This window comes from Amia ocellicauda, unplaced genomic scaffold, assembly GCF_036373705.1.
Source record: "Amia ocellicauda isolate fAmiCal2 unplaced genomic scaffold, fAmiCal2.hap1 HAP1_SCAFFOLD_26, whole genome shotgun sequence".
NCBI classification, from domain to species: domain Eukaryota; kingdom Metazoa; phylum Chordata; class Actinopteri; order Amiiformes; family Amiidae; genus Amia; species Amia ocellicauda.
Genome location: NW_027102823.1, coordinates 1,965,795 through 1,988,968, shown reverse-complemented (window position 1 = coordinate 1,988,968; position 23,174 = coordinate 1,965,795). Strand labels below are relative to the sequence as shown.

Sequence of the window (23,174 nt, the reverse complement as noted above, 5' to 3'; positions counted from 1 at the left end):
AATTATATCTTCTCCAGACAGAAAGAGAGTATTAAGAGCTACGATGAAGTTCCCCAGGAGACGTAAAAAGCTGGCAGCACCTGGTATTTCTAGGAGGTCTCCCATCCAAGTACTGACCAGGTCCTGCCGCGTTTAGCTTCCGAGATCTGACGAGATCGGGCGCGTTCAGGACGGTGTGGCCGCAAGCCGAGAGGCCTGGCTACATGATGTCTCTTAATGGCTGGCGGGTATTGACGGAACTTCCAGCAAAAAAAAAAAAAAAAAAAAAAAGAAAAAGAAAAATGGAGGGAAAAATATCAGTGCAGTAATGGGTTTTGAAAGTAGCCGGGTACGTGTACAATACTTCAATTATATCTCCTCCAGACAGATAGAGAGTATTAAGAGCTACGATAAAGTTACCCAGGAGAAGTAAAAGCTTGCAGCACCAGGTATTTCCAGGAGGTCTCACATTCATGTACTGACCAGGTCCTGCCCCGTTTAGCTTCCGAGATCTGACGAGATCGGGCGCGTTCAGGATGGTGTGGCCGCAAGCCGAGATGCCTGGCTGCATGATGTCTCTTAAAGGCTGGCGGGTATTGACGGAACTGCCAGCAAAAAAAAAAAAGAAAAATAGAGGGAAATATACCAGTGCAGCACAGGGTGTTGAAAGTAGTCGGGTACATGTACAATTCTTCAATTATATCTCCTGGAGAAAGAAAGAGAGTATTAAGAGCTACGATGAAGTTACCCAGGAGACGTAAAAAGCTTGCAGCACCTGGTATTTCCAGGAGGTCACACATCCAAGTACTGACCAGGCCCTGCCCCGTTTAGTTTCCGAAATCTGATATGATCGGGCGCGTTCAGGACGGTGTGACTACAAGCCAAGAGGCCTGGCTGCATGATGTCTCTTAAAGGCTGGCGGATATTGACGGAACTTCCAGCAAAAAAATAAAATAAAAAGAAAAATGGAGGGAAAAATATCAGTGCAGCAAAGGCTGTTGAAAGTAGCCTAGTACGTGTACAATTCTTCAATTATATCTCCTCCAGACAGAAAGAGAGTATTAAGAGCTACGATGAAGTTACCCAGGAGACGTAAAAAGCTTGCAGCACCTGGTATTTCTAGGAGGTCTCCCATCCAAGTACTGACCAGGCCCTGCCCCGTTTAGCTTCCGAGATCTGACGAGATCGGGCGCATTCAGGACGGTGTGGCCGCAAGCCGAGAAGCCTGGCTACATGATGTCTCTTAATGGCTGGCGGGTATTGACGGAACTTCCAGCAAAAAAAAAAAAAAAAAAAAAAAGAAAAAGAAAAATGGAGGGAAAAATATCAGTCCAGTAATGGGTTTTGAAAGTAGCCGGGTACGTGTACAATACTTCAATTATATCTCCCCCAGACAGATAGAGAGTATTAAGAGCTACGATAAAGTTACCCAGGAGACGTAAAAGCTTGCAGCACCAGGTATTTCCAGGAGGTCTCACATTCATGTACCGACCAGGTCCTGCCCCGTTTAGCTTCCGAGATCTGACGAGATCGGGCGCGTTCAGGATGGTGTGGCCGCAAGCCGAGATGCCTGGCTGCATGATGTCTCTTAAAGGCTGGCGGGTATTGACGGAACTGCCAGCAAAAAAAAAAAAGAAAAATAGAGGGAAATATACCAGTGCAGCACAGGGTGTTGAAAGTAGCCGGGTACGTGTACAATTCTTCAATTATATCTTCTCCAGACAGAAAGAGAGTATTAAGAGCTACGATGAAGATCCCCAGGAGACGTAAAAAGCTGGCAGCACCTGGTATTTCCAGGAGGTCTCACATTTAAGTACTGACCAGGTCCTGCCCCGTTTAGCTTCCGAGATCTGACGAGATCGGGCGCGTTCAGGATGGTGTGGCCGCAAGCCGAGATGTCTGGCTGCATGATGTCTCTTAAAGGCTAGCGGGTATTGTCGGAATTTCCAGCAAAAAAAAAAAAGAAAAATAGAGGGAAATATACCAGTGCAGCAAAGGGTGTTGAAAGTAGCCGGGTACGTGTACAATTCTTCAATTATATCTCCTGGAGACAGAAAGAGAGTATTAAGAGCTACGATGAAGTTACCCAGGAGACGTAAAAAGTTTGCAGCACCTGGTATTTCTAGGAGGTCTCCCATCCAAGTACTGACCAGGCCCTGCCCCGTTTAGCTTCCGAGATCTGACGAGATCGGGCGCATTCAGGACGGTGTGGCCGCAAGCCGAGAGGCCTGGCTACGTGATGTCTCTTAATGGCTGGCGGGTATTGACGGAACTTCCAGCAAAAAAAAAAAAAAAAAAAAAAGAAAAAGAAAAATGGAGGGAAAAATATCAGTGCAGTAATGGGTTTTGAAAGTAGCCGGGTACGTGTACAATACTTCAATTATATCTCCTCCAGACAGATAGAGAGTATTAAGAGCTACGATAAAGTTACCCAGGAGAAGTAAAAGCTTGCAGCACCAGGTATTTCCAGGAGGTCTCACATTCATGTACTGACCAGGTCCTGCCCCGTTTAGCTTCCGAGATCTGACGAGATCGGGCGCGTTCAGGATGGTGTGGCCGCAAGCCAAGATGCCTGGCTGCATGATGTCTCTTAAAGGCTGGCGGGTATTGACGGAACTGCCAGCAAAAAAAAAAAAGAAAAATAGAGGGAAATATACCAGTGCAGCACAGGGTGTTGAAAGTAGCCGGGTACGTGTACAATTCTTCAATTATATCTCCTGGAGAAAGAAAGAGAGTATTAAGAGCTACGATGAAGTTACCCAGGAGACGTAAAAAGCTTGCAGCACCTGGTATTTCCAGGAGGTCACACATCCAAGTACTGACCAGGCCCTGCCCCGTTTAGCTTCCGAAATCTGATATGATCGGGCGCGTTCAGGACGGTGTGACTACAAGCCAAGAGGCTTGGCTGCATGATGTCTCTTAAAGGCTGGCGGATATTGACGGAACTTCCAGCAAAAAAATAAAATAAAAAGAAAAATGGAGGGAAAAATATCAGTGCAGCAAAGGCTGTTGAAAGTAGCCTAGTACGTGTACAATTCTTCAATTATATCTCCTCCAGACAGAAAGAGAGTATTAAGAGCTACGATGAAGTTACCCAGGAGACGTAAAAAGCTTGCAGCACCTGGTATTTCTAGGAGGTCTCCCATCCAAGTACTGACCAGGCCCTGACCCGTTTAGCTTCCGAGATCTGACGAGATCGGGCGCATTCAGGACGGTGTGGCCGCAAGCCGAGAAGCCTGGCTACATGATGTCTCTTAATGGCTGGCGGGTATTGACGGAACTTCCAGCAAAAAAAAAAAAAAAAAAAAAAGAAAAAGAAAAATGGAGGGAAAAATATCAGTCCAGTAATGGGTTTTGAAAGTAGCCGGGTACGTGTACAATACTTCAATTATATCTCCTCCAGACAGATAGAGAGTATTAAGAGCTACGATGAAGTTCCCCAGGAGACGTAAAAAGCTGGCAGCACCTGGTATTTCCAGGAGGTCTCACATTTAAGTACTGACCAGGTCCTGCCCCGTTTAGCTTCCGAGATCTGACAAGATCGGGCGCGTTCAGGACGGTGTGGCCGCAAGCCGAGATGTCTGGCTGCATGATGTCTCTTAAAGGCTGGCGGGTATTGACGGAACTGCCAGCAAAAAAAAAAAAGAAAAATAGAGGGAAAAATACCAGTGAAGCAAAGGGTGTTGAAAGTAGCCGGGTACGTGTACAATTCTTCAATTATATCTTCTCCAGACAGAAAGAGAGTATTAAGAGCTACGATGAAGTTCCCCAGGAGACGTAAAAAGCTGGCAGCACCTGGTATCTCCAGGAGGTCTCACATTTAAGTACTGACCAGGTCCTGCCCCGTTTAGCTTCCGAGATCTGACAAGATCGGGCGCGTTCAGGACGGTGTGGCCGCAAGCCGAGATGTCTGGCTGCATGATGTCTCTTAAAGGCTGGCGGGTATTGACGGAACTGCCAGCAAAAAAAAAAAAGAAAAATAGAGGGAAATATACCAGCGCAGCAAAGGGTGTTGAAAGTAGCCGGGTACGTGTACAATTCTTCAATTATATCTCCTGGAGACAGAAAGAGAGTATTAAGAGCTACGATGAAGTTACCCAGGAGACGTAAAAAGCTTGCAGCACCTGGTATTTCTAGGAGGTCTCCCATCCAAGTACTGACCAGGCCCTGCACCGTTTAGCTTCCGAGATCTGACGAGATCGGGCGCATTCAGGACGGTGTGTCCACAAGCCGAAAGCCCTGGCTGCATGATGTCTCTTAAAGGTTGGCGGGTATTGACGGAACTTCCAGCAAAAAAATAAAAGAAAAAAAGAAAAAAGAAAAATGGATGGAAAAATATCAGTGCAGCAAAGGGTGTTGACAGTAGCCGGGTACGTGTACAATACTTCAATTATATCTCCTCCAGACAGAGAGAGAGTATTAAGAGCTACGATAAAGTTACCCAGGAGACGTAAAAGCTTGCAGCACTAGGTATTTCCAGGAGGTCTCACATTCATGTACTGACCAGGTCCTGCCCCGTTTAGCTTCCGAGATCTGACGAGATCGGGCGCGTTCAGGATGGTGTGGCCGCAAGCCGAGATGCCTGGCTGCATGATGTCTCTTAAAGGCTGGCGGGTATTGACAGAACTGTCAGCAAAAAAAAAAAAGAAAAATAGAGGGAAATATACCAGTGCAGCAAAGGGTGTTGAAAGTAGCCGGGTACGTGTACAATTCTTCAATTATATCTCCTCCAGACAGATAGAGAGTATTAAGAGCTACGATGAAGTTTCCCAGGAGACGTAAAAAGCTTGCAGCACCTGGTATTTCTAGGAGGTCTCCCATCCAAGTACTGACCAGGCCCTGCCCCGTTTAGCTTCCGAGATCTGACGAGATCGGGCGCATTCAGGACGGTGTGGCCACAAGCCGAAAGGCCTGGCTGCATGATGTCTCTTAAAGGTTGGCGGGTATTGACGGAACTTCCAGCAAAAAAAAAAAAAAAAAAAAATAGAAAAATGGAGGGAAAAATATCAGTGCAGGAAAGGGTGTTGAAAGTAGCCGGGTACGTGTACAATTCTTCAATTATATCTCCTGCAGACTGAAAGAGAGTATTAAGAGCTACGATAAAGTTACCCAGGAGACGTAAAAGTTTGCAGCACCTGGTATTTCCAGGAGGTCTCACATTCAAGTACTGACCAGGTCCTGCCCCGTTTAGCTTCCGAGATCTGACGATATCATGCGCATTCAGGACGGTGTGGCCGAAAGCCGAGAGGCACGGCTGCATGATGTCTCTTTAAGGCTGGCGGGTATTGACGGAACTTACAGCAAAAAAAAAAAGAAAAAAGAAAAATGGAGGGAAAAATATCAGTGCAGCAAAGGGTTTTGAAAGTAGCCGGGTACGTGTACAATTCTTCAATAATATCTCCTACAGACTGAAAGAGAGTATTAAGAGCTATGATGAAGTTACCCAGGAGACGTAAAAAGCTTGGAGCACCTGGTATTTCCAGGAGGTCACCCATCCAAGTACTGACCAGGCCCTGCCCCGTTAGCTTCCGAAATCTGATGAGATGGGGCGCGTTCAGGACGGTGTGGCCGCAAGCCAAGAGGCCTGGCTGCATGATGTCTCTTAAAGGCTGGCGGGTATTGACGGAACTTCCAGCAAAAAAAAAAAAAAAAAAATGGAAAATGGAGGGAAAAATATCAGTACAGCAAAGGCTGTTGAAAGTAGCCGGGTACATGTACAATTCTTCAATTATATCTCCTCCAGACTGAATGAGAGTATTAAGAGCTATGCTGAAGTTACCCAGGAGATGTAAAAAGCTTTCAGCACCTGGTATTTCCAGGAGGTCACCCATCCAATTACTGACCAGACCCTGCCCAGTTTTTCTTCCGAGATCTGACGAGATTTTGCATCTTCAGGACGGTGTGGCCTCAAGCCAAGAGGCCTGGCTGCATGATGTCTCTTAAAGGCTGGAGGGTATTGATGGAACTTCCAGCAAGAAATAAAAGAAAAAAGAAAAATGGAGGGAAAAATATCAGTGCAGCAAAGCGTGTTGAAGGTAGCCGGGTACGTGTACAATTCTTCAATTATATCTCCTCCAGACAGATAGAGAGTATTAAGAGCTACGATAAAGTTACCCAGGAGACGTAAAAGCTTGCAGCACCAGGTATTTCCAGGAGGTCTCACATTCAAGTACTGAACAGGTCCTGCCCCGTTTAGCTTCCGAGATCTGACGAGATCGGGCGCGTTCAGGACGGTGTGGCCGCAAGGCGAGATGTCTGGCTGCATGACGTCTCTTAAAGGCTGGCGGGTATTGACGGAATTTCCAGCAAAAAAAAAAAAAAAAAAATAGAAAAATGGAGGGAAAAATATCAGTGCAGGAAAGGGTGTTGAAAGTAGCCGGGTACGTGTACAATTCTTCAATTATATCTCCTGGAGACAGAAAGAGATTATTAAGAGCTACGATGAAGTTACCCAGGAGACGTAAAAAGCTTGCAGCACCTGGTATTTCTAGGAGGTCTCCCATCCAAGTACTGACCAGGCCCTGCCCCGTTTAGCTTCCGAGATCTGACGAGATCGGGCGCATTCAGGACGGTGTGGCCGCAAGCTGAGATGCCTGGCTGCATGATGTCTCTTAAAGGCTGGCGGGTATTGACGGAACTGCCAGCAAAAAAAAAAAAGAAAAATAGAGGGAAAAATACCAGTGCAGCAAAGGGTGTTGAAAGTAGCCGGGTACGTGTACAATTCTTCAATTATATCTTCTCCAGACAGAAAGAGAGTATTAAGAGCTACGATGAAGTTCCCCAGGAGACGTAAAAAGCTGGCAGCACCTGGTATTTCCAGGAGGTCTCACATTTAAGTACTGACCAGGTCCTGCCCCGTTTAGCTTCCGAGATCTGACAAGATCGGGCGCGTTCAGGACGGCGTGGCCGCAAGCCGAGATGTCTGGCTGCATGATGTCTCTTAAAGGTTGGCGGGTATTGACGGAACTTCCAGCAAAAAAAAAAAAAAAAAGAAAAATGGATGGAAAAATATCAGTGCAGCAAAGGGTATTGACAGTAGCTGGGTACGTGTACAATTCTTCAATTATATCTCCTCCAGACAGAAAGAGAGAATTAAGAGCTATGATAAAGTTACCCAGGAGACGTAAAAGCTTGCAGCACCAGGTATTTCCAGGAGGTCTCCCATCCAAGTACTGACCAGGTCCTGCCCCGTTTAGCTTCCGAGATCTTACGAGATCGGGCACGTTCAGGACAGTGTGGCCGCAAGCCAAGAGGCCTGGCTGCATGATGTCTCTTAAAGGTTGGCGGGTATTGACGGAACTTCCAGCAAAAAAAAAAAAAAAAAAAAGAAAAAAGAAAAATGGATGGAAAAATATCAGTGCAGCAAAGGGTGTTGACAGTAGCTGGATACGTGTACAATACTTCAATTATATCTCCTCCAGACAGAGAGAGATTATTAAGAGCTACGATAAAGTTACCCAGGAGACGTAAAAGCTTGCAGCACTAGGTATTTCCAGGAGGTCTCACTTTCATGTACTGACCAGGTCCTGCCCCGTTTAGCTTCCGAGATCTGACAAGATCGGGCGCGTTCAGGATGGTGTGGCCGCAAGCCGAGATGCCTGGCTGCATGATGTCTCTTAAAGGCTGGCGGGTATTGACGGAACTGCCAGCAAAAAAAAAAAAGAAAAATAGAGGGAAATATACCAGTGCAGCAAAGGGTGTTGAAAGTAGCCGGGTACGTGTACAATTCTTCAATTATATCTCCTGGAGACAGAAAGAGAGTATTAAGAGGTACGATGAAGTTACCCAGGAGACGTAAAAAGCTTGCAGCACCTGGTATTTCTAGGAGGTCTCCCATCCAAGTACTGACCAGGCCCTGCCCCGTTTAGCTTCCCGAGATCTGACAAGATCGGGCGCGTTCAGGATGGTGTCGCCGCAAGCCGAGATGCCTGGCTGCATGATGTCTCTTAAAGGCTGGCGGGTATTGACGGAACTGCCAGCAAAAAAAAAAAGAAAAATAGAGGGAAATATACCAGTGCAGCAAAGGGTGTTGAAAGTAGCCGGGTACGTGTACAATTCTTCAATTATATCTCCTGGAGACAGAAAGAGAGTATTAAGAGCTACGATGAAGTTACCCAGGAGACGTAAAAAGCTTGCAGCACCTGGTATTTCTAGGAGGTCTCCCATCCAAGTACTGACCAGGCCCTGCCCCGTTTAGCTTGCGAGATCTGACGAGATCGGGCGCATTCAGGACGGTGTGGCCACAAGCCGAAAGGCCTGGCTGCATGATGTCTCTTAAAGGTTGGCGGGTATTGACGGAACTTCCAGCAAAAAAAAAAAAAAAAAAAAAAAAAAGAAAAATGGATGGAAAAATATCAGTGCAGCAAAGGGTGTTGACAGTAGCTGGATACGTGTACAATACTTCAATTATATCTCCTCCAGACAGAGAGAGAGTATTAAGAGCTACGATAAAGTTACCCAGGAGACGTAAAAGCTTGCAGCACTAGGTACTTCCAGGAGGTCTCACTTTCATGTACTGACCAGGTCCTGCCCCGTTTAGCTTCCGAGATCTGACGAGATCGGGCGCGTTCAGGATGGTGTGGCCGCAAGCCGAGATGCCTGGCTGCATGATGTCTCTTAAAGGCTGGCGGGTATTGACGGAACTGCCAGCAAAAAAAAAAAAGAAAAATAGAGGGAAATATACCAGTGCAGCAAAGGGTGTTGAAAGTAGCCGGGTACGTGTACAATTCTTCAATTATATCTCCTGGAGACAGAAAGAGAGTATTAAGAGCTACGATGAAGTTACCCAGGAGACGTAAAAAGCTTGCAGCACCTGGTATTTCTAGGAGGTCTCCCATCCAAGTACTGACCAGGCCCTGCCCCGTTTAGCTTCCGAGATCTGACGAGATCGGGCGCATTCAGGACGGTGTGGCCACAAGCCGAAAGGCCTGGCTGCATGATGTCTCTTAAAGGTTGGCGGGTATTGACGGAACTTCCAGCAAAAAAAAAAAAGAAAAAAAGAAAAAAGAAAAATGGATGGAAAAATATCAGTGCAGCAAAGGGTGTTGACAGTAGCTGGATACGTGTACAATACTTCAATTATATCTCCTCCAGACAGAGAGAGAGAATTAAAAGCTACGATAAAGTTACCCAGGAGACGTAAAAGCTTGCAGCAACAGGTATTTCCAGGAGGTCTCCCATCCAAGTACTGACCAGGTCCTGCCCCTTTTAGCTTCCGAGATCTTACGAGATCGGGCACGTTCAGGACGGTGTGGCCGCAAGCCAAGAGGCCTGGCTGCATGATGTCTCTTAAAGGTTGGCGGGTATTGACGGAACTTCCAGCAAAAAAAAAAAAAAAAAAAAAAAAAAAAAAAATGGATGGAAAAATATCAGTGCAGCAAAGGGTGTTGACAGTAGCTGGATACGTGTACAATACTTCAATTATATCTCCTCCAGACAGAGAGAGAGTATTAAGAGCTACGATAAAGTTACCCAGGAGACGTAAAAGCTTGCAGCACTAGGTACTTCCAGGAGGTCTCACTTTCATGTACTGACCAGGTCCTGCCCCGTTTAGCTTCCGAGATCTGACGAGATCGGGCGCGTTCAGGATGGTGTGGCCGCAAGCCGAGATGCCTGGCTGCATGATGTCTCTTAAAGGCTGGCGGGTATTGACGGAACTGCCAGCAAAAAAAAAAAAGAAAAATAGAGGGAAATATACCAGTGCAGCAAAGGGTGTTGAAAGTAGCCGGGTACGTGTACAATTCTTCAATTATATCTCCTGGAGACAGAAAGAGAGTATTAAGAGCTACGATGAAGTTACCCAGGAGACGTAAAAAGCTTGCAGCACCTGGTATTTCTAGGAGGTCTCCCATCCAAGTACTGACCAGGCCCTGCCCCGTTTAGCTTCCGAGATCTGACAAGATCGGGCGCGTTCAGGATGGTGTGGCCGCAAGCCGAGATGCCTGGCTGCATGATGTCTCTTAAAGGCTGGCGGGTATTGACGGAACTGCCAGCAAAAAAAAAAAGAAAAATAGAGGGAAATATACCAGTGCAGCAAAGGGTGTTGAAAGTAGCCGGGTACGTGTACAATTCTTCAATTATATCTCCTGGAGACAGAAAGAGAGTATTAAGAGCTACGATGAAGTTACCCAGGAGACGTAAAAAGCTTGCAGCACCTGGTATTTCTAGGAGGTCTCCCATCCAAGTACTGACCAGGCCCTGCCCCGTTTAGCTTCCGAGATCTGACGAGATCGGGCGCATTCAGGACGGTAAGGCCACAAGCCGAAAGGCCTGGCTGCATGATGTCTCTTAAAGGTTGGCGGGTATTGTCGGAACTTCCAGCAAAAAAAAAAAGAAAAAAAGAAAAAAGAAAAATGGATGGAAAAATATCAGTGCAGCAAAGGGTGTTGACAGTAGCTGGATACGTGTACAATACTTCAATTATATCTCCTCCAGACAGAGAGAGAGTATTAAGAGCTACGATAAAGTTTCCCAGGAGACGTAAAAGCTTGCAGCACTAGGTATTTCCAGGAGGTCTCACTATCATGTACTGACCAGGTCCTGCCCCGTTTAGCTTCCGAGATCTGACGAGATCGGACGCGTTCAGGATGGTGTGGCCGCAAGCCGAGATGCCTGGCTGCATGATGTCTCTTAAAGGCTGGCGGGTATTGACGGAACTGCCAGCAAAAAAAAAAAAGAAAAATAGAGGGAAATATACCAGTGCAGCAAAGGGTGTTGAAAGTAGCCGGGTACGTGTACAATTCTTCAATTATATCTCCTGGAGACAGAAAGAGAGTATTAAGAGCTACGATGAAGTTACCCAGGAGACGTAAAAAGCTTGCAGCACCTGGTATTTCTAGGAGGTCTCCCATCCAAGTACTGACCAGGCCCTGCCCCATTTAGCTTCCGAGATCTGAGAAGATCGGGCGCGTTCAGGATGGTGTGGCCGCAAGCCGAGATGCCTGGCTGCATGATGTCTCTTAAAGGCTGGCGGGTATTGACGGAACTTCCAGCAAAAAAAAAAAGAAAAATAGAGGGAAATATACCAGTGCAGCAAAGGGTGTTGAAAGTAGCCGGGTACGTGTACAATTCTTCAATTATATCTCCTGGAGACAGAAAGAGAGTATTAAGAGCTACGATGAAGTTACCCAGGAGACGTAAAAAGCTTGCAGCACCTGGTATTTCTAGGAGGTCTCCCATCCAAGTACTGACCAGGCCCTGCCCCGTTTAGCTTCCGAGATCTGACGAGATCGGGCGCATTCAGGACGGTGTGGCCACAAGCCGAAAGGCCTGGCTGCATGATGTCTCTTAAAGGTTGGCGGGTATTGACGGAACTTCCAGCAAAAAAAAAAAAGAAAAAAAGAAAAAAGAAAAATGGATGGAAAAATATCAGTGCAGCAAAGGGTGTTGACAGTAGCTGGATACGTGTACAATACTTCAATTATATCTCCTCCAGACAGAGAGAGAGTTTTAAGAGCTACGATAAAGTTACCCAGGAGACGTAAAAGCTTGCAGCACTAGGTATTTCCAGGAGGTATCACTTTCATGTACTGACCAGGTCCTGCTCCGTTTAGCTTCCGAGATCTGACGAGATCGGGCGCGTTCAGGATGGTGTGGCCGCAAGCCGAGATGCCTGGCTGCATGATGTCTCTTAAAGGCTGGCGGGTATTGACGGAATTTCCAGCAAAAAAAAAAAAAAAAAATAGAAAAATGGAGGTAAAAATATCAGTGCAGGAAAGGGTGTTGAAAGTAGCCGGGTACGTGTACAATTCTTCAATTATATCTCCTGGAGACAGAAAGAGAGTATTAAGAGCTACGATGAAGTTACCCAGGAGACGTAAAAAGCTTGCAGCACCCGGTATTTCTAGGAGGTCTCCCATCCAAGTACTGACCAGGCCCTGCCCCGTTTAGCTTCCGAGATCTGACGAGATCGGGCGCGTTCAGGACGGTGTGGCCACAAGCCGAAAGGCCTGGCTGCATGATGTCTCTTAAAGGTTGGCGGGTATTGACGGAACTTCCAGCAAAAAAAAAAAAAAAAAAAAGAAAAAAGAAAAATGGATGGAAAAATATCAGTGCAGCAAAGGGTGTTGACAGTAGCCGGGTACGTGTACAATACTTCAATTATATCTCCTGCAGACTGAAAGAGAGTATTAAGAGCTACGATAAAGTTACCCAGGAGACGAAAAAGCTAGCAGCACCTGGTATTTCCAGGAGGTCACCCATCCAAGTACTGACCAGGACCTGCCCCGTTTAGCTTCCGAGATCTGATGAGATTGGGCGCGTTCAGGACGGTGCGGCCGCAAGCCAAGAGGCCTGGCTGCATGATGTCTCTTAAAGGCTGACGGGTATTGATGGAACTGCCAGCAAAAAAAAAATGGATAAAGAAAAATGGAGGGAAATATACCAGTGCAGCAAAGGGTGTTGAAAGTAGCCGGGTACGTGTACAATTCTTCAATTATATCTCCTGGAGACAGAAAGAGAGTATTAAGAGCTACGATGAAGTTACCCAGGAGACGTAAAAAGCTTGCAGCACCTGGTATTTCTAGGAGGTCTCCCATCCAAGTACTGACCAGGCCCTGCCCCATTTAGCTTCCGAGATCTGAGAAGATCGGGCGCGTTCAGGATGGTGTGGCCGCAAGCCGAGATGCCTGGCTGCATGATGTCTCTTAAAGGCTGGCGGGTATTGACGGAACTGCCAGCAAAAAAAAAAAGAAAAATAGAGGGAAATATACCAGTGCAGCAAAGGGTGTTGAAAGTAGCCGGGTACGTGTACAATTCTTCAATTATATCTCCTGGAGACAGAAAGAGAGTATTAAGAGCTACGATGAAGTTACCCAGGAGACGTAAAAAGCTTGCAGCACCTGGTATTTCTAGGAGGTCTCCCATCCAAGTACTGACCAGGCCCTGCCCCGTTTAGCTTCCGAGATCTGACGAGATCGGGCGCATTCAGGACGGTGTGGCCACAAGCCGAAAGGCCTGGCTGCATGATGTCTCTTAAAGGTTGGCGGGTATTGACGGAACTTCCAGCAAAAAAAAAAAAAGAAAAAAAGAAAAAAGAAAAATGGATGGAAAAATATCAGTGCAGCAAAGGGTGTTGACAGTAGCTGGATACGTGTACAATACTTCAATTATATCTCCTCCAGACAGAGAGAGAGTATTAAGAGCTACGATAAAGTTACCCAGGAGACGTAAAAGCTTGCAGCACTAGGTATTTCCAGGAGGTATCACTTTCATGTACTGACCAGGTCCTGCCCCGTTTAGCTTCCGAGATCTGACGAGATCGGGCGCGTTCAGGATGGTGTGGCCGCAAGCCGAGATGCCTGGCTGCATGATGTCTCTTAAAGGCTGGCGGGTATTGACGGAATTTCCAGCAAAAAAAAAAAAAAAAAATAGAAAAATGGAGGTAAAAATATCAGTGCAGGAAAGGGTGTTGAAAGTAGCCGGGTACGTGTACAATTCTTCAATTATATCTCCTGGAGACAGAAAGAGAGTATTAAGAGCTACGATGAAGTTACCCAGGAGACGTAAAAAGCTTGCAGCACCTGGTATTTCTAGGAGGTCTCCCATCCAAGTACTGACCAGGCCCTGCCCCGTTTAGCTTCCGAGATCTGACGAGATCGGGTGCGTTCAGGACGGTGTGGCCACAAGCCGAAAGGCCTGGCTGCATGATGTCTCTTAAAGGTTGGCAGGTATTGACGGAACTTCCAGCAAAAAAAAAAAACAAAAAAAGAAAAAAGAAAAATGGATGGAAAAATATCAGTGCAGCAAAGGGTGTTGACAGTAGCCGGGTACGTGTACAATTCTTCAATTATATCTCCTGCAGACTGAAAGAGAGTATTAAGAGCTACGATAAAGTTACCCAGGAGACGAAAAAGCTAGCAGCACCTGGTATTTCCAGGAGGTCACCCATCCAAGTACTGACCAGGACCTGCCCCGTTTAGCTTCCGAGATCTGATGAGATTGGGCGCGTTCAGGACGGTGTGGCCGCAAGCCAAGAGGCCTGGCTGCATGATGTCTCTTAAAGGCTGACGGGTATTGACGGAACTTCCAGCAAAAAAAAAATGGATAAAGAAAAATGGAGGGAAAAATATCAGTGCAGCAATGGGTGTTGAAAGTAGCCGGGTACGTGTACAATACTTCAATTATATCTCCTCCAGACAGAAAGAGAGTATTAAGAGCTACGATGAACTCACCTAAAGGATTATTAGGAACACCATACTAATACTGTGTTTGACCCCCTTTCGCCTTCAGAACTGCTTTAATTCTACGTGGCATTGCTTCAACAAGGTGCTGAAAGCATTCTTTAGAAATGTTGGCCCATATTGATAGGATAGCATCTTGCAGTTGATGGAGATTTGTGGGATGCACATCCAGGGCACGAAGCTCCCGTTCCACCACATCCCAAAGATGCTCCATTGGGTTGAGATCTGGTGACTGTGGGGGCCAGTTTAGTACAGTGAACTCATTGTCATGTTCAAGAAACCAATTTGAAATGATTCGACCTTTGTGACATGGTGCATTATCCTGCTGGAAGTAGCCATCAGAGGATGGGTACATGGTGGTCAAAAAGGGATGGACATGGTCAGAAACAATGCTCAGGTAGGCCGTAGCATTTAAACAATGCCCAATTGGTACTAAGGGGCCTAAAGTGTGCCAAGAAGACATCCCCCACACCATTACACCACCACCACCAGCCTGCACAGTGGTAACAAGACATGATGGATCCATGTTCTCATTCTGTTTACGCCAAATTCTGACTCTACCATCTGAATGTCTCACCTCTTTTTCCTATTTGTAGTGGAGATGAGTGGTACCCGGTGGGGTCTTCTGCTGTTGTAGCCCATCCGCCTCAAGGTTGTACGTGTTGTGGCTTCACAAATGCTTTGCTGCATACCTCGTTTGTAACTAGTGGTTATTTCAGTCAAAGTTGCTCTTCTATCAGCTTGAATCAGTCGGCCCATTCTCCTCTGACCTCTTGCATCAACAAGGCATTTTCGCCCACAGGACTGCCGCATACTGGATGTTTTTCCCTTTTCACACCATTCTTTGTAAACCCTAGAAATGGTTGTGCGTGAAAATCCCAGTAACTGAGCAGATTGTGAAATACTCAGACCGGCCCGTCTGGCACCAACAACCATGCCACGCTCAAAATTGCTTAAATCACCTTTCATTCCCATTCAGACATTCAGTTTGGAGTTCAGGAGATTGTCTTGACCAGGACCACACCCCTAAATGCATTGAAGCAACTGCCATGTGATTGGTTGATTAAATAATTGCATTAATGAGAAATTGAACAGGTGTTCCTAATAATCCTTTAGGTGAGTGTATATGTATGTATGTGTATGTATGTCCAATTGCTTTGACAATACAAATGAAATGAATTGAGAGAGAGAGAGAGAGAGAGAGAGAGAGAGAGAGAGAGGAATATGAGCTCCTAAAAAACATTTGTTTTTATACATAAGCGGATTTAATTTGTGATTTACAAATGAATATATAGCACTATAAACATACACAGAAGACATGGAATAGAAATTCAGAAGAAAAAGTATTCAAAAAATAATAATTTTAAGAGAAACACAAAAAGAAGAAAGCAGAGAGACAGTTCAGGAAGAAAAGTCAGAAAAGAAAAGCTGAAGACAAGAATTGGAGGTAAGAGACAAATAATTAAACAAAAAAATATGTATTAATAAAATAAATAAGCATTCTCAGTAGTTGACTCAGCCAATGAAAATGCAGAGCTCCGATTTGAATAGAGTGACAGTAGGAGAGAGCCCAACTGCCACTGAGACTGATAGAAATCTATCGAACAGCAGTCTGACTGCAGAGCTGCCTTTTGAAATCCGATACCCTGAAGACATTCGCTCTGCACAGGCTAAGAAGGACTACAAACAAGCTGTGATGAGAGCATCTCCTGAGACCCTCATCCTAGACTACACCGGTAAAGGAGAAAACAGGGTCAAGAACAATCTACTGTTCTACACCGCCTTTCACAAAACCCTGTGCCAGACATACCCCAATAACAACAAGAGGGGCATTAGCAGAGGCAGGCAGATCTCAGTGCTGGTAGAGAAAGACACAGACAGTGTGATGCTCACTTTTAATGTATACCACAACGGGACCATCATGGTGCAGGGCAGCGAGAGCAGCCTGGACCAATTAGCTCTCGGCTTCCACACCTCAAAGCAGCAGACTGAGGTAGAGAAACAAGAGCCAGAGCCGGCCACCCTGCAGTCTGCCCCCAGCCACACGGAGCCAGACAGTGCCCCATCTCCCACAGACTGCCCCCCTGTCTCCCCAAAACTCTCCAGCAACATTAAAACACTAAAGGAATGCCTATCAGTGCTGGAGCTGGAGTTTGCGGAGTTCAGGGAGCAGACCTTGAGCACCCTGGCCCAGACCTCCTTGTGTGATCAGCTCCGGGATGAGATGCACAGACTAAAGATGCAGCACAAGGCTGAGATCCATGAGCTGAGAGCAGCAGTGAGAGACCTGGAGGAGCAGAGCCAAACCCTGAGGACGGAGCTGCGCAGAGCGAGGGAGGAGCTGACCTGGACACCCCAGCACAGCTAGCTGAGGAGCCTGCAGAGCCAGCTGGAGGAGCTAAGAGAGGAGCTACACATCACTGGAGCACAGAGACTGCACTGCACTGACCCCACAACACCTCCAACCCCTGACGCACCCACTGATCCACCCACACTCCCCACCACTCCTGACACACCCACTATCACCAGACCTGCCACTAATACACAACCCCCTGAAACGCCACTCCCCCAAAACACACCCGCTGCCCCCACCACTCCCGACACAAACCCGGAGTGGCAGGTCAATGCAGAGGTGGTCATTCTGAGCGAATCCAATGGGAAGTTCCTGGTTGAGAGGCGCCTCTTCCCTGGGCGAAAAGTGAAAAAGCTTTGGTGCTCCACAGCACAGAGAGCCCTGGAGCTGCTCTCCAAGAGGAGGCTTTGCCAAGTCAAACACATCCTCATCCACACCGGCACTAACGACCTGAGTGCCCGCAGGGGTGATGTGGCCTCAGCCCTGAGACAGGTAGCAACGAAAGCCACAGAGGAATTCCCAACTGCCAAAATTTCCATCTCCACACTGCTGCCCCGCACAGACGTGCCCCTGCACATCATCCAGGCCATCAACGCAGAAGTGTCCCGAAGATGTGCCCTCCTCCCCAACGTCCACCTGGCACACCACTGAGACATCCAGCCACATCACCTGTATGACCACGTCCACCTCAACAAGACGGGTGTGAGGATCATCTCAAAGGTCCTCAAGGACACAACCCTGGGCCGAAACCCCACACACCCCCACCTCGAGACCAGGAGCAAACCCCCCAGCCCCCGGCCACATCCCCAGCCACCGGCTCCACCCCAGCCCCAACCCCTGAGACCCCGCGGCCCCATTCCCCACCCCCCCATCCCCAGAGGGCCCGTCCAGCACAGCAGAGCGGACAGCCGGGGACCAGCACAGCCACACAGCCACGCAGCAGCGGCTTCCAGAGCCTGGAGGCCCGATGCTGCCCAGCTGGCCCAGATAAGGCAACTCCTCAGTGTCATCTGTTCCACACTGCTGAGTTAACTGAGCCTCAACACACATATATATGGTTGTGGAGATGGAGAGTAAGAAAAAATGTGATTTAATTATTCTGATATTTTGATGCAAACATAAAATCTTTGAGTGATTATTATGTATATCCATATATAATTATTAATAGTAATATAATATCAGTTGTAGACCACAAATTAAACTTTCTTATGTAGAAGAGACAAGTATAATAAAATATATTAACATGTCCTTTAAAATAAGCAGTTGGAATATGCAGGGTTTACGCTCCTCAACTTTTGGAATGAAGAGCACAGGCCCTGAACTGATCAACACTGTAAATAGTTCAGATGTTTTCATTCTTGTAGAGACTTGGTGCTGTGCAGATATGTCTATACACTGGATGGATACAATGGATATAGGGAGCTGATTGTGCCCTCCTATATAAAACCCAAAGTCAGGTGTGGCAGGGCCTCGTGGGGGATTATCGTGTGGTACAGGGAGGAGCTCCGAGCAGCCCTATGCCCAGTACAGAGAGGAGACACACACCTGTGGATGAAAATCAGAAAAGACACCCTACAAAATAACACAGATATATACCTATGTGCAATTTATATGCCACCCGCAGACTCCCCCTACTATAATGAGGAAGGCTTTCATGAGCTTCAAAACGAAATCTGCCACTTCCAGACCCTGGGCTCTGTACTGCTGTGTGGCGATCTCAATGCCAGGACTGGCAGAGAGATGGACTACATCAATACAGAGGGGAACACACACCTGTTCGGAGACTCCCCGCTGTGCCACACACACACCTCCACACTGACACAGCCACGACAGCGTGGTAAACAAGAGCAGGAAGCAGGTAGTGCGCCTATGTAAAAGCCTGGGTCTATATATCATCAATGGCAGGACCAGGGGGTACTCTCTGGGGAGATTCACATACTGCTCGGCTCTGGGCAGCAGTGTGGTGGACTACGCCATAACTGACCTGGACCCACAAGCCAACAATGCGTTTATAGTCAGACAACAATCTCCACTATCAGACCACAGCCAAATAACACTTTACCTAAAAAGATCAGCGCAGCCACAAGTCAGAGCCAAACTTCCCACAAAACTGGTCTCCCTGCCACCCAGTTAGAGATGGTCAGAGCCCAGCACAGAGAACTACACAAGAGCCCTGAATAGTGATGAGATTGAAAACATGTTAGACAGATATCAATCCTCACACTATCAAATAAACCAAAACGGAATAAACTCAGCCACCAAAACACTGAATGAAATATTTGAGAGACTGGCTTTAAAATCAAACATTAAAACAATTAAAAACCAAAATATGAAATCGTCTAAAAGAAAAAAAGAACAGTGGTGTGACCAGGAGTGTGAAACTTCTAGGAAACACCTGAGACATCTCTCCAACACTAAACACAGAGAGCCCGACAACCAGGAGGCTCGCCTCAGCTACTGCCAGGCCCTGCGGCACTACAAGCAACTCCTCAGTAAGAAAAAAGACCACTATATGGGCAGAATAAATACCCCAAAAACAAAAAATGAAATACCAATTCAAAATGGAGAAATCTGGAAAACACACTTTGAAAAACTTTACCAAAATGTTGAAAACAATCCAAAGCCAGAACAGGTTAAAATATTAAAAAACCTAAATAAATTGGAAGAAATCATTAAGAATAACCAAAATCCCTTAGATAACCCATTTACAATATAGGAACTAAAACATCAACTCAAAATCCTCAAACCCAGGAAAGCCAGCGGCCCCGACAGCATCAGCCCTGAGATGCTGAAGCACAGCAGCCCGCAGCTGCAGGAGGCTCTGCTCAAACTCTTTAACCTGGTGCTGAGAGCCGGGTGTTTCCCTGAGGTCGGGAATCAAGGATTGATCACCCCGATTTTTAAAAGTGGAGACAAATTAGACCCCAATAACTACTGGGGCAGCTGTGTGAGCAGTAACCTGGGGAAGGTGTTCTGCAGTATCATCAACGCCCAGATACTGGCCTTCCTTACCAAGCACAGTGTCCTGAATAAGAGTCAGATTGGCTTCCTACCAAAACACCGCACAACCGATCATATTTACACTCTACACACCCTCATAAATAAATATACCCAAAACAATAAAGGAAAAATATTTGCCTGTTTTGTAGACTTTAGAAAGGCATTTGACTCAATCTGGCACAAGGGATTATTTTATAAACTTCTACAGAGTGGTGTAGGGGGTAAAGTTTATGACATCATTAAATCAATGTATTCTGAAAACAAATGCGGAGTTCAAATTGGCAACTCAAGAACAGAGTTCTTCACTCAGGGGCGGGGAGTGAGACAGGGCTGCAGTCTGAGTCCAACACTGTTCAACATCTACATCATCGAGTTGGCCACAGTGTTGGAGCAGTCTGACGCCCGCAGCCTAACTCTCCATGACACAGAGATCAAGTTCCTGCTCTATGCAGACGACCTGGTGCTGCTGTCGCCCACAGAGCAGGGGCTTCAGCAGAACCTGGCGCTGCTAGAGCAGTACTGTCAGAAATGGGCCCTGGCAGTCAATCTGGACAAGACCAGAGTTATGGTTTTCCAGAAAAAAGCCCCATCTCAGGGAAACAGGTACCGCTTCACTCTGGGCAGCACTGGATTAGAGCACTGCACCAGATACAACTACCTTGGCCTGACCATCAGTGCGTCAGGGAGCTTCAGCCTGGCTATAAACGCATTAAAAGACAAGGCACGCCGGGCATTTTATGCCATAAAGACACAATTTGGGAAAACAACAATACCAATAACTATTTGGATTAAAATATTAAACTCCATCATCCAACCAATCCTGCTATATGGGAGCGAAGTGTGGGGTCCCCTCATGAACCTCAATAACAACAATTGGGACAAAAGCCCCATGGAAATATTCCACCTAGAATTTAATAAAAACATCTTACACGTACACAGAAACGCCCCCACGGCTCTGAGGCTCACAGAGCCCGAACACACAATGACCAAAACAACAACAATTGGGAAAATTGACATGTACCTGAAAAGCAAATACACAAAAGATTAGAGACACGAATTAGAATTACAAAACAAATTGGAATGCTACCGGGCCCTGAATAGAAACATTACATTGGCTGAATACTTAAAAATCCAAAATATAAAAGAGAGACAAAATCTAACTAAATACAGGCTCAGTGACCACAGCCTCGCCATTGAAAAAGGCCGCTACAGAAAATTCTGGGTTGCCAGAGAAGAGCGGCTGTGCAGCCAGTGTGACCTAGGGGAGGTCGAAACACAGGCGCATTTCCTGCTGTCCTGCCCTAAATACACAAAAATCAGGGAGACATACTTTAAAATATTAAAAATGCATATCCCTGAGTTCAGCATGATCCCCGATTGCTGCAAACTCCCCGTCCTGCTGGGAGAGGAGGAGCGCACTGCCTTCTTAGCAGCGCAATATGTATCCACCTGCCACAGCCTGCGAGACAGTGTGTAGACACCAGCCTGTGGCACTCCATTTGCAAAACAAAATAAAAACAGTGATTTTTCTGATGTCATGACACAAATTTTGATACAAACAACAAATATGGTTTATATCCTACTTAATTTTATTTCAATGTGTACTATATTTGTTCCACTGAATCTTGTATTGCAATGTTTTGTCTTGATTGATAGAACATTTGTATCTGCTTTGGCAATATTGTGATAGATCATGCCAATAAAGCACCTTTGAATTGAATTGAAATGAATTGACAGACAGACAGACACACGCACACACACACACACACACACACACACACACACACACACACACACACACACACACACACACACACACACAGAGCCAGCCAGCCAGACAGCCAGCCAGCTCAGCCATGACATCACGAGCCTCTCTCAGCTGACTGCTATGACATCACAGAGCACGTACATTCCATTGCTTGCCGTCTGTCAACCACTCAGTCACTGCCAGCCAGACTGGCTGGCTGGCTGGATGGGGGGGCTGCTTGCTGCTGCTGCGTATCTTAGCAAGCTAATTTGCCTGACCGGCCTTCCTACTCCTATGCCCAAATGCCCACCTAAGCCTCGTTTGTAATGCATGTCATTGTATTTCAAAAAGGAATCTGGAAATAGTAAACCTATTTTCTTTATTTGAATGTATTAAAGATCACATTTTATTACATTTTCTTTTTCTGTACTTCATTACATTATATTGAGATTCATAATTCTATTATTTATTTTCCGTATGTATGTATGTATGTATTATTGTATGGAAGGAAAGTTAGAAATGATTTTCTCAAACCTGTTTTTCTCTCTTGTATACTTAAGAAAGATAAGGTCAAGCTAGAAGGTCAGGAGGCCATAAGGTAGTTTGATTTCTGTTTGTTATTTACGATGAGAACCTTGGAGACAATGTCAAACGGTATGACCTACGTGCCTGTTCCTTAAAACCATGTGTAGATCTATGAACTCTGTTCTATAATGAAATATGTTCTGCTTAGTTAGCCTTTAAGATAACATAGTAATGATTTTCTAGCATGTATGTATGTATGTATGTATGTCCAATTGCTTTGACAATGAATTGAATTGAGAGGGAGAGAGAGAGAGAGAGAGAGAGAGAGAGACAGACAGACTGACAAACACAAACAGACACACACACACACACACACACACACACACACACAGACACACACACAGCCAGCCAGCCAGCTCAGCGATGACATCACAAGCCTCTCTCAGCTGACTGCTATGACATCACAGAGCATGAACATTCCGTTGCTTGCCGTCTGTCAACCACTCAGTCACTGCCAGCCAGACTGGCTGGCTGGCTGGATGGGGGGGCTGCTTGCTGCTGCTGTGTACCTTAGCAAGCTTATTTGCTTGACCGGCCTTCCTACTCCTCTGCCCACATGCCCACCTATGCCCGATCTGCTGTTCACCTGGATCACAGCTCCGCCCCAACAAGGCAGATCCTCCCAAAAATGGTACAAACTGATCCACGTTCCCCTCCACAGAAAGCTTTAGCCCAAAATAAGGGACACATTCTGCCCAATATGTCAGCGCCAACCACAGCCTGAGGGACACAGTGACACACGAGCACCGGCTGTAAATATAATGTAAATACTCGTTTGTAATGCATGTCATTGTATTTCAAAAAAGGAATCTGGAAATGGTATACCTATTTTCTTTATTTGTATGTATTAAAGATCACATTTTATTACATTTTCTTTTTCTGTACTTCATTACATCTTATTGTGATTCATAATTCTATTATTTATTTTCCGTGTATATGTATGTATGTATGTATTGTGACAAACCAAGGGGCAGGGTCATACATGGCAGATATGTCAGGCCAGGTCTGCTGCAAGGTGTGTACTCTAGGGTAGAATACCGACCCTAGGCAACTACACTCCCCAGAAACCCTCAGGCAGCCATTCTAGCACCTAATGTGGTCACTTGGTGTTACTTCCTCAATTATTCACCAGGTATATAAGGCGGGCCTGAGAGAGAGAGAAGTGAGAGACAATAGGGTGAGTTATCTGGAAAACAGAGGTAGCTCATAAGGAGAAAGCCAAGACTTATTTATTCCAGACTTTGTTTAAAATAGAATGATTATGTAAGATTAGTTACAACTCCAGTGTGAGTTAGGTTTTGTTTTCAGATTTGTTTTGTTTGAAGTAAAC

At 46.1% G+C, this 23,174-nt stretch overlaps 12 non-coding genes and 28 pseudogenes across 12 annotated transcripts; all 40 read right to left on the bottom strand.

Moving 5' to 3' along the window:
- Positions 1-68: 68 nt before the first annotated feature.
- On the bottom strand, positions 69-187 carry LOC136727135 (uncharacterized; annotated as a pseudogene).
- Positions 188-413: 226 nt separating this feature from the next.
- LOC136727226 (uncharacterized) lies at positions 414-532 on the bottom strand (annotated as a pseudogene).
- A 210-nt stretch (positions 533-742) lies between these two features.
- Positions 743-861, bottom strand: LOC136726571 (uncharacterized; annotated as a pseudogene).
- Positions 862-1,077: 216 nt separating this feature from the next.
- Positions 1,078-1,196, bottom strand: LOC136727269 (5S ribosomal RNA). Its single transcript, XR_010808419.1, has one exon. It is a non-coding gene; the product is annotated as a 5S ribosomal RNA (ribosomal RNA).
- Positions 1,197-1,422: 226 nt separating this feature from the next.
- On the bottom strand, positions 1,423-1,541 carry LOC136727382 (uncharacterized; annotated as a pseudogene).
- A 210-nt stretch (positions 1,542-1,751) lies between these two features.
- LOC136727237 (uncharacterized) lies at positions 1,752-1,870 on the bottom strand (annotated as a pseudogene).
- A 210-nt stretch (positions 1,871-2,080) lies between these two features.
- On the bottom strand, positions 2,081-2,199 carry LOC136726924 (5S ribosomal RNA). Its single transcript, XR_010808300.1, has one exon. It is a non-coding gene; the product is annotated as a 5S ribosomal RNA (ribosomal RNA).
- Positions 2,200-2,424: 225 nt separating this feature from the next.
- On the bottom strand, positions 2,425-2,543 carry LOC136727225 (uncharacterized; annotated as a pseudogene).
- Positions 2,544-2,753: 210 nt separating this feature from the next.
- LOC136727321 (uncharacterized) lies at positions 2,754-2,872 on the bottom strand (annotated as a pseudogene).
- Positions 2,873-3,088: 216 nt separating this feature from the next.
- LOC136726610 (5S ribosomal RNA) lies at positions 3,089-3,207 on the bottom strand. Its single transcript, XR_010808217.1, has one exon. It is a non-coding gene; the product is annotated as a 5S ribosomal RNA (ribosomal RNA).
- Positions 3,208-3,433: 226 nt separating this feature from the next.
- LOC136726514 (uncharacterized) lies at positions 3,434-3,552 on the bottom strand (annotated as a pseudogene).
- A 210-nt stretch (positions 3,553-3,762) lies between these two features.
- Positions 3,763-3,881, bottom strand: LOC136726675 (uncharacterized; annotated as a pseudogene).
- A 210-nt stretch (positions 3,882-4,091) lies between these two features.
- On the bottom strand, positions 4,092-4,210 carry LOC136727175 (uncharacterized; annotated as a pseudogene).
- Positions 4,211-4,434: 224 nt separating this feature from the next.
- LOC136726492 (uncharacterized) lies at positions 4,435-4,553 on the bottom strand (annotated as a pseudogene).
- A 210-nt stretch (positions 4,554-4,763) lies between these two features.
- Positions 4,764-4,882, bottom strand: LOC136726862 (5S ribosomal RNA). Its single transcript, XR_010808244.1, has one exon. It is a non-coding gene; the product is annotated as a 5S ribosomal RNA (ribosomal RNA).
- Positions 4,883-5,437: 555 nt separating this feature from the next.
- Positions 5,438-5,555, bottom strand: LOC136726606 (uncharacterized; annotated as a pseudogene).
- A 552-nt stretch (positions 5,556-6,107) lies between these two features.
- LOC136727378 (uncharacterized) lies at positions 6,108-6,226 on the bottom strand (annotated as a pseudogene).
- A 219-nt stretch (positions 6,227-6,445) lies between these two features.
- Positions 6,446-6,564, bottom strand: LOC136727257 (5S ribosomal RNA). The gene has a single exon (XR_010808418.1). It is a non-coding gene; the product is annotated as a 5S ribosomal RNA (ribosomal RNA).
- A 210-nt stretch (positions 6,565-6,774) lies between these two features.
- On the bottom strand, positions 6,775-6,893 carry LOC136726588 (uncharacterized; annotated as a pseudogene).
- A 214-nt stretch (positions 6,894-7,107) lies between these two features.
- Positions 7,108-7,226, bottom strand: LOC136727056 (uncharacterized; annotated as a pseudogene).
- A 224-nt stretch (positions 7,227-7,450) lies between these two features.
- LOC136726740 (uncharacterized) lies at positions 7,451-7,569 on the bottom strand (annotated as a pseudogene).
- A 210-nt stretch (positions 7,570-7,779) lies between these two features.
- Positions 7,780-7,899, bottom strand: LOC136727255 (uncharacterized; annotated as a pseudogene).
- Positions 7,900-8,108: 209 nt separating this feature from the next.
- LOC136727045 (uncharacterized) lies at positions 8,109-8,227 on the bottom strand (annotated as a pseudogene).
- Positions 8,228-8,450: 223 nt separating this feature from the next.
- Positions 8,451-8,569, bottom strand: LOC136726663 (uncharacterized; annotated as a pseudogene).
- Positions 8,570-8,779: 210 nt separating this feature from the next.
- LOC136726861 (5S ribosomal RNA) lies at positions 8,780-8,898 on the bottom strand. The gene has a single exon (XR_010808243.1). It is a non-coding gene; the product is annotated as a 5S ribosomal RNA (ribosomal RNA).
- Positions 8,899-9,122: 224 nt separating this feature from the next.
- On the bottom strand, positions 9,123-9,241 carry LOC136727389 (uncharacterized; annotated as a pseudogene).
- Positions 9,242-9,464: 223 nt separating this feature from the next.
- LOC136726662 (uncharacterized) lies at positions 9,465-9,583 on the bottom strand (annotated as a pseudogene).
- A 210-nt stretch (positions 9,584-9,793) lies between these two features.
- On the bottom strand, positions 9,794-9,912 carry LOC136726947 (5S ribosomal RNA). Its single transcript, XR_010808321.1, has one exon. It is a non-coding gene; the product is annotated as a 5S ribosomal RNA (ribosomal RNA).
- Positions 9,913-10,121: 209 nt separating this feature from the next.
- LOC136726904 (5S ribosomal RNA) lies at positions 10,122-10,240 on the bottom strand. The gene has a single exon (XR_010808282.1). It is a non-coding gene; the product is annotated as a 5S ribosomal RNA (ribosomal RNA).
- A 223-nt stretch (positions 10,241-10,463) lies between these two features.
- Positions 10,464-10,582, bottom strand: LOC136726754 (uncharacterized; annotated as a pseudogene).
- A 210-nt stretch (positions 10,583-10,792) lies between these two features.
- LOC136727123 (uncharacterized) lies at positions 10,793-10,911 on the bottom strand (annotated as a pseudogene).
- Positions 10,912-11,120: 209 nt separating this feature from the next.
- LOC136726859 (5S ribosomal RNA) lies at positions 11,121-11,239 on the bottom strand. Its single transcript, XR_010808241.1, has one exon. It is a non-coding gene; the product is annotated as a 5S ribosomal RNA (ribosomal RNA).
- Positions 11,240-11,463: 224 nt separating this feature from the next.
- On the bottom strand, positions 11,464-11,582 carry LOC136726774 (uncharacterized; annotated as a pseudogene).
- A 218-nt stretch (positions 11,583-11,800) lies between these two features.
- On the bottom strand, positions 11,801-11,919 carry LOC136726921 (5S ribosomal RNA). Its single transcript, XR_010808297.1, has one exon. It is a non-coding gene; the product is annotated as a 5S ribosomal RNA (ribosomal RNA).
- A 224-nt stretch (positions 11,920-12,143) lies between these two features.
- On the bottom strand, positions 12,144-12,262 carry LOC136727189 (uncharacterized; annotated as a pseudogene).
- Positions 12,263-12,478: 216 nt separating this feature from the next.
- Positions 12,479-12,597, bottom strand: LOC136727121 (uncharacterized; annotated as a pseudogene).
- A 209-nt stretch (positions 12,598-12,806) lies between these two features.
- On the bottom strand, positions 12,807-12,925 carry LOC136726858 (5S ribosomal RNA). Its single transcript, XR_010808240.1, has one exon. It is a non-coding gene; the product is annotated as a 5S ribosomal RNA (ribosomal RNA).
- A 225-nt stretch (positions 12,926-13,150) lies between these two features.
- LOC136726697 (uncharacterized) lies at positions 13,151-13,269 on the bottom strand (annotated as a pseudogene).
- A 218-nt stretch (positions 13,270-13,487) lies between these two features.
- Positions 13,488-13,606, bottom strand: LOC136726487 (5S ribosomal RNA). The gene has a single exon (XR_010808206.1). It is a non-coding gene; the product is annotated as a 5S ribosomal RNA (ribosomal RNA).
- Positions 13,607-13,830: 224 nt separating this feature from the next.
- Positions 13,831-13,949, bottom strand: LOC136727080 (uncharacterized; annotated as a pseudogene).
- Between the last annotated feature and the right edge of the window lie 9,225 nt (positions 13,950-23,174).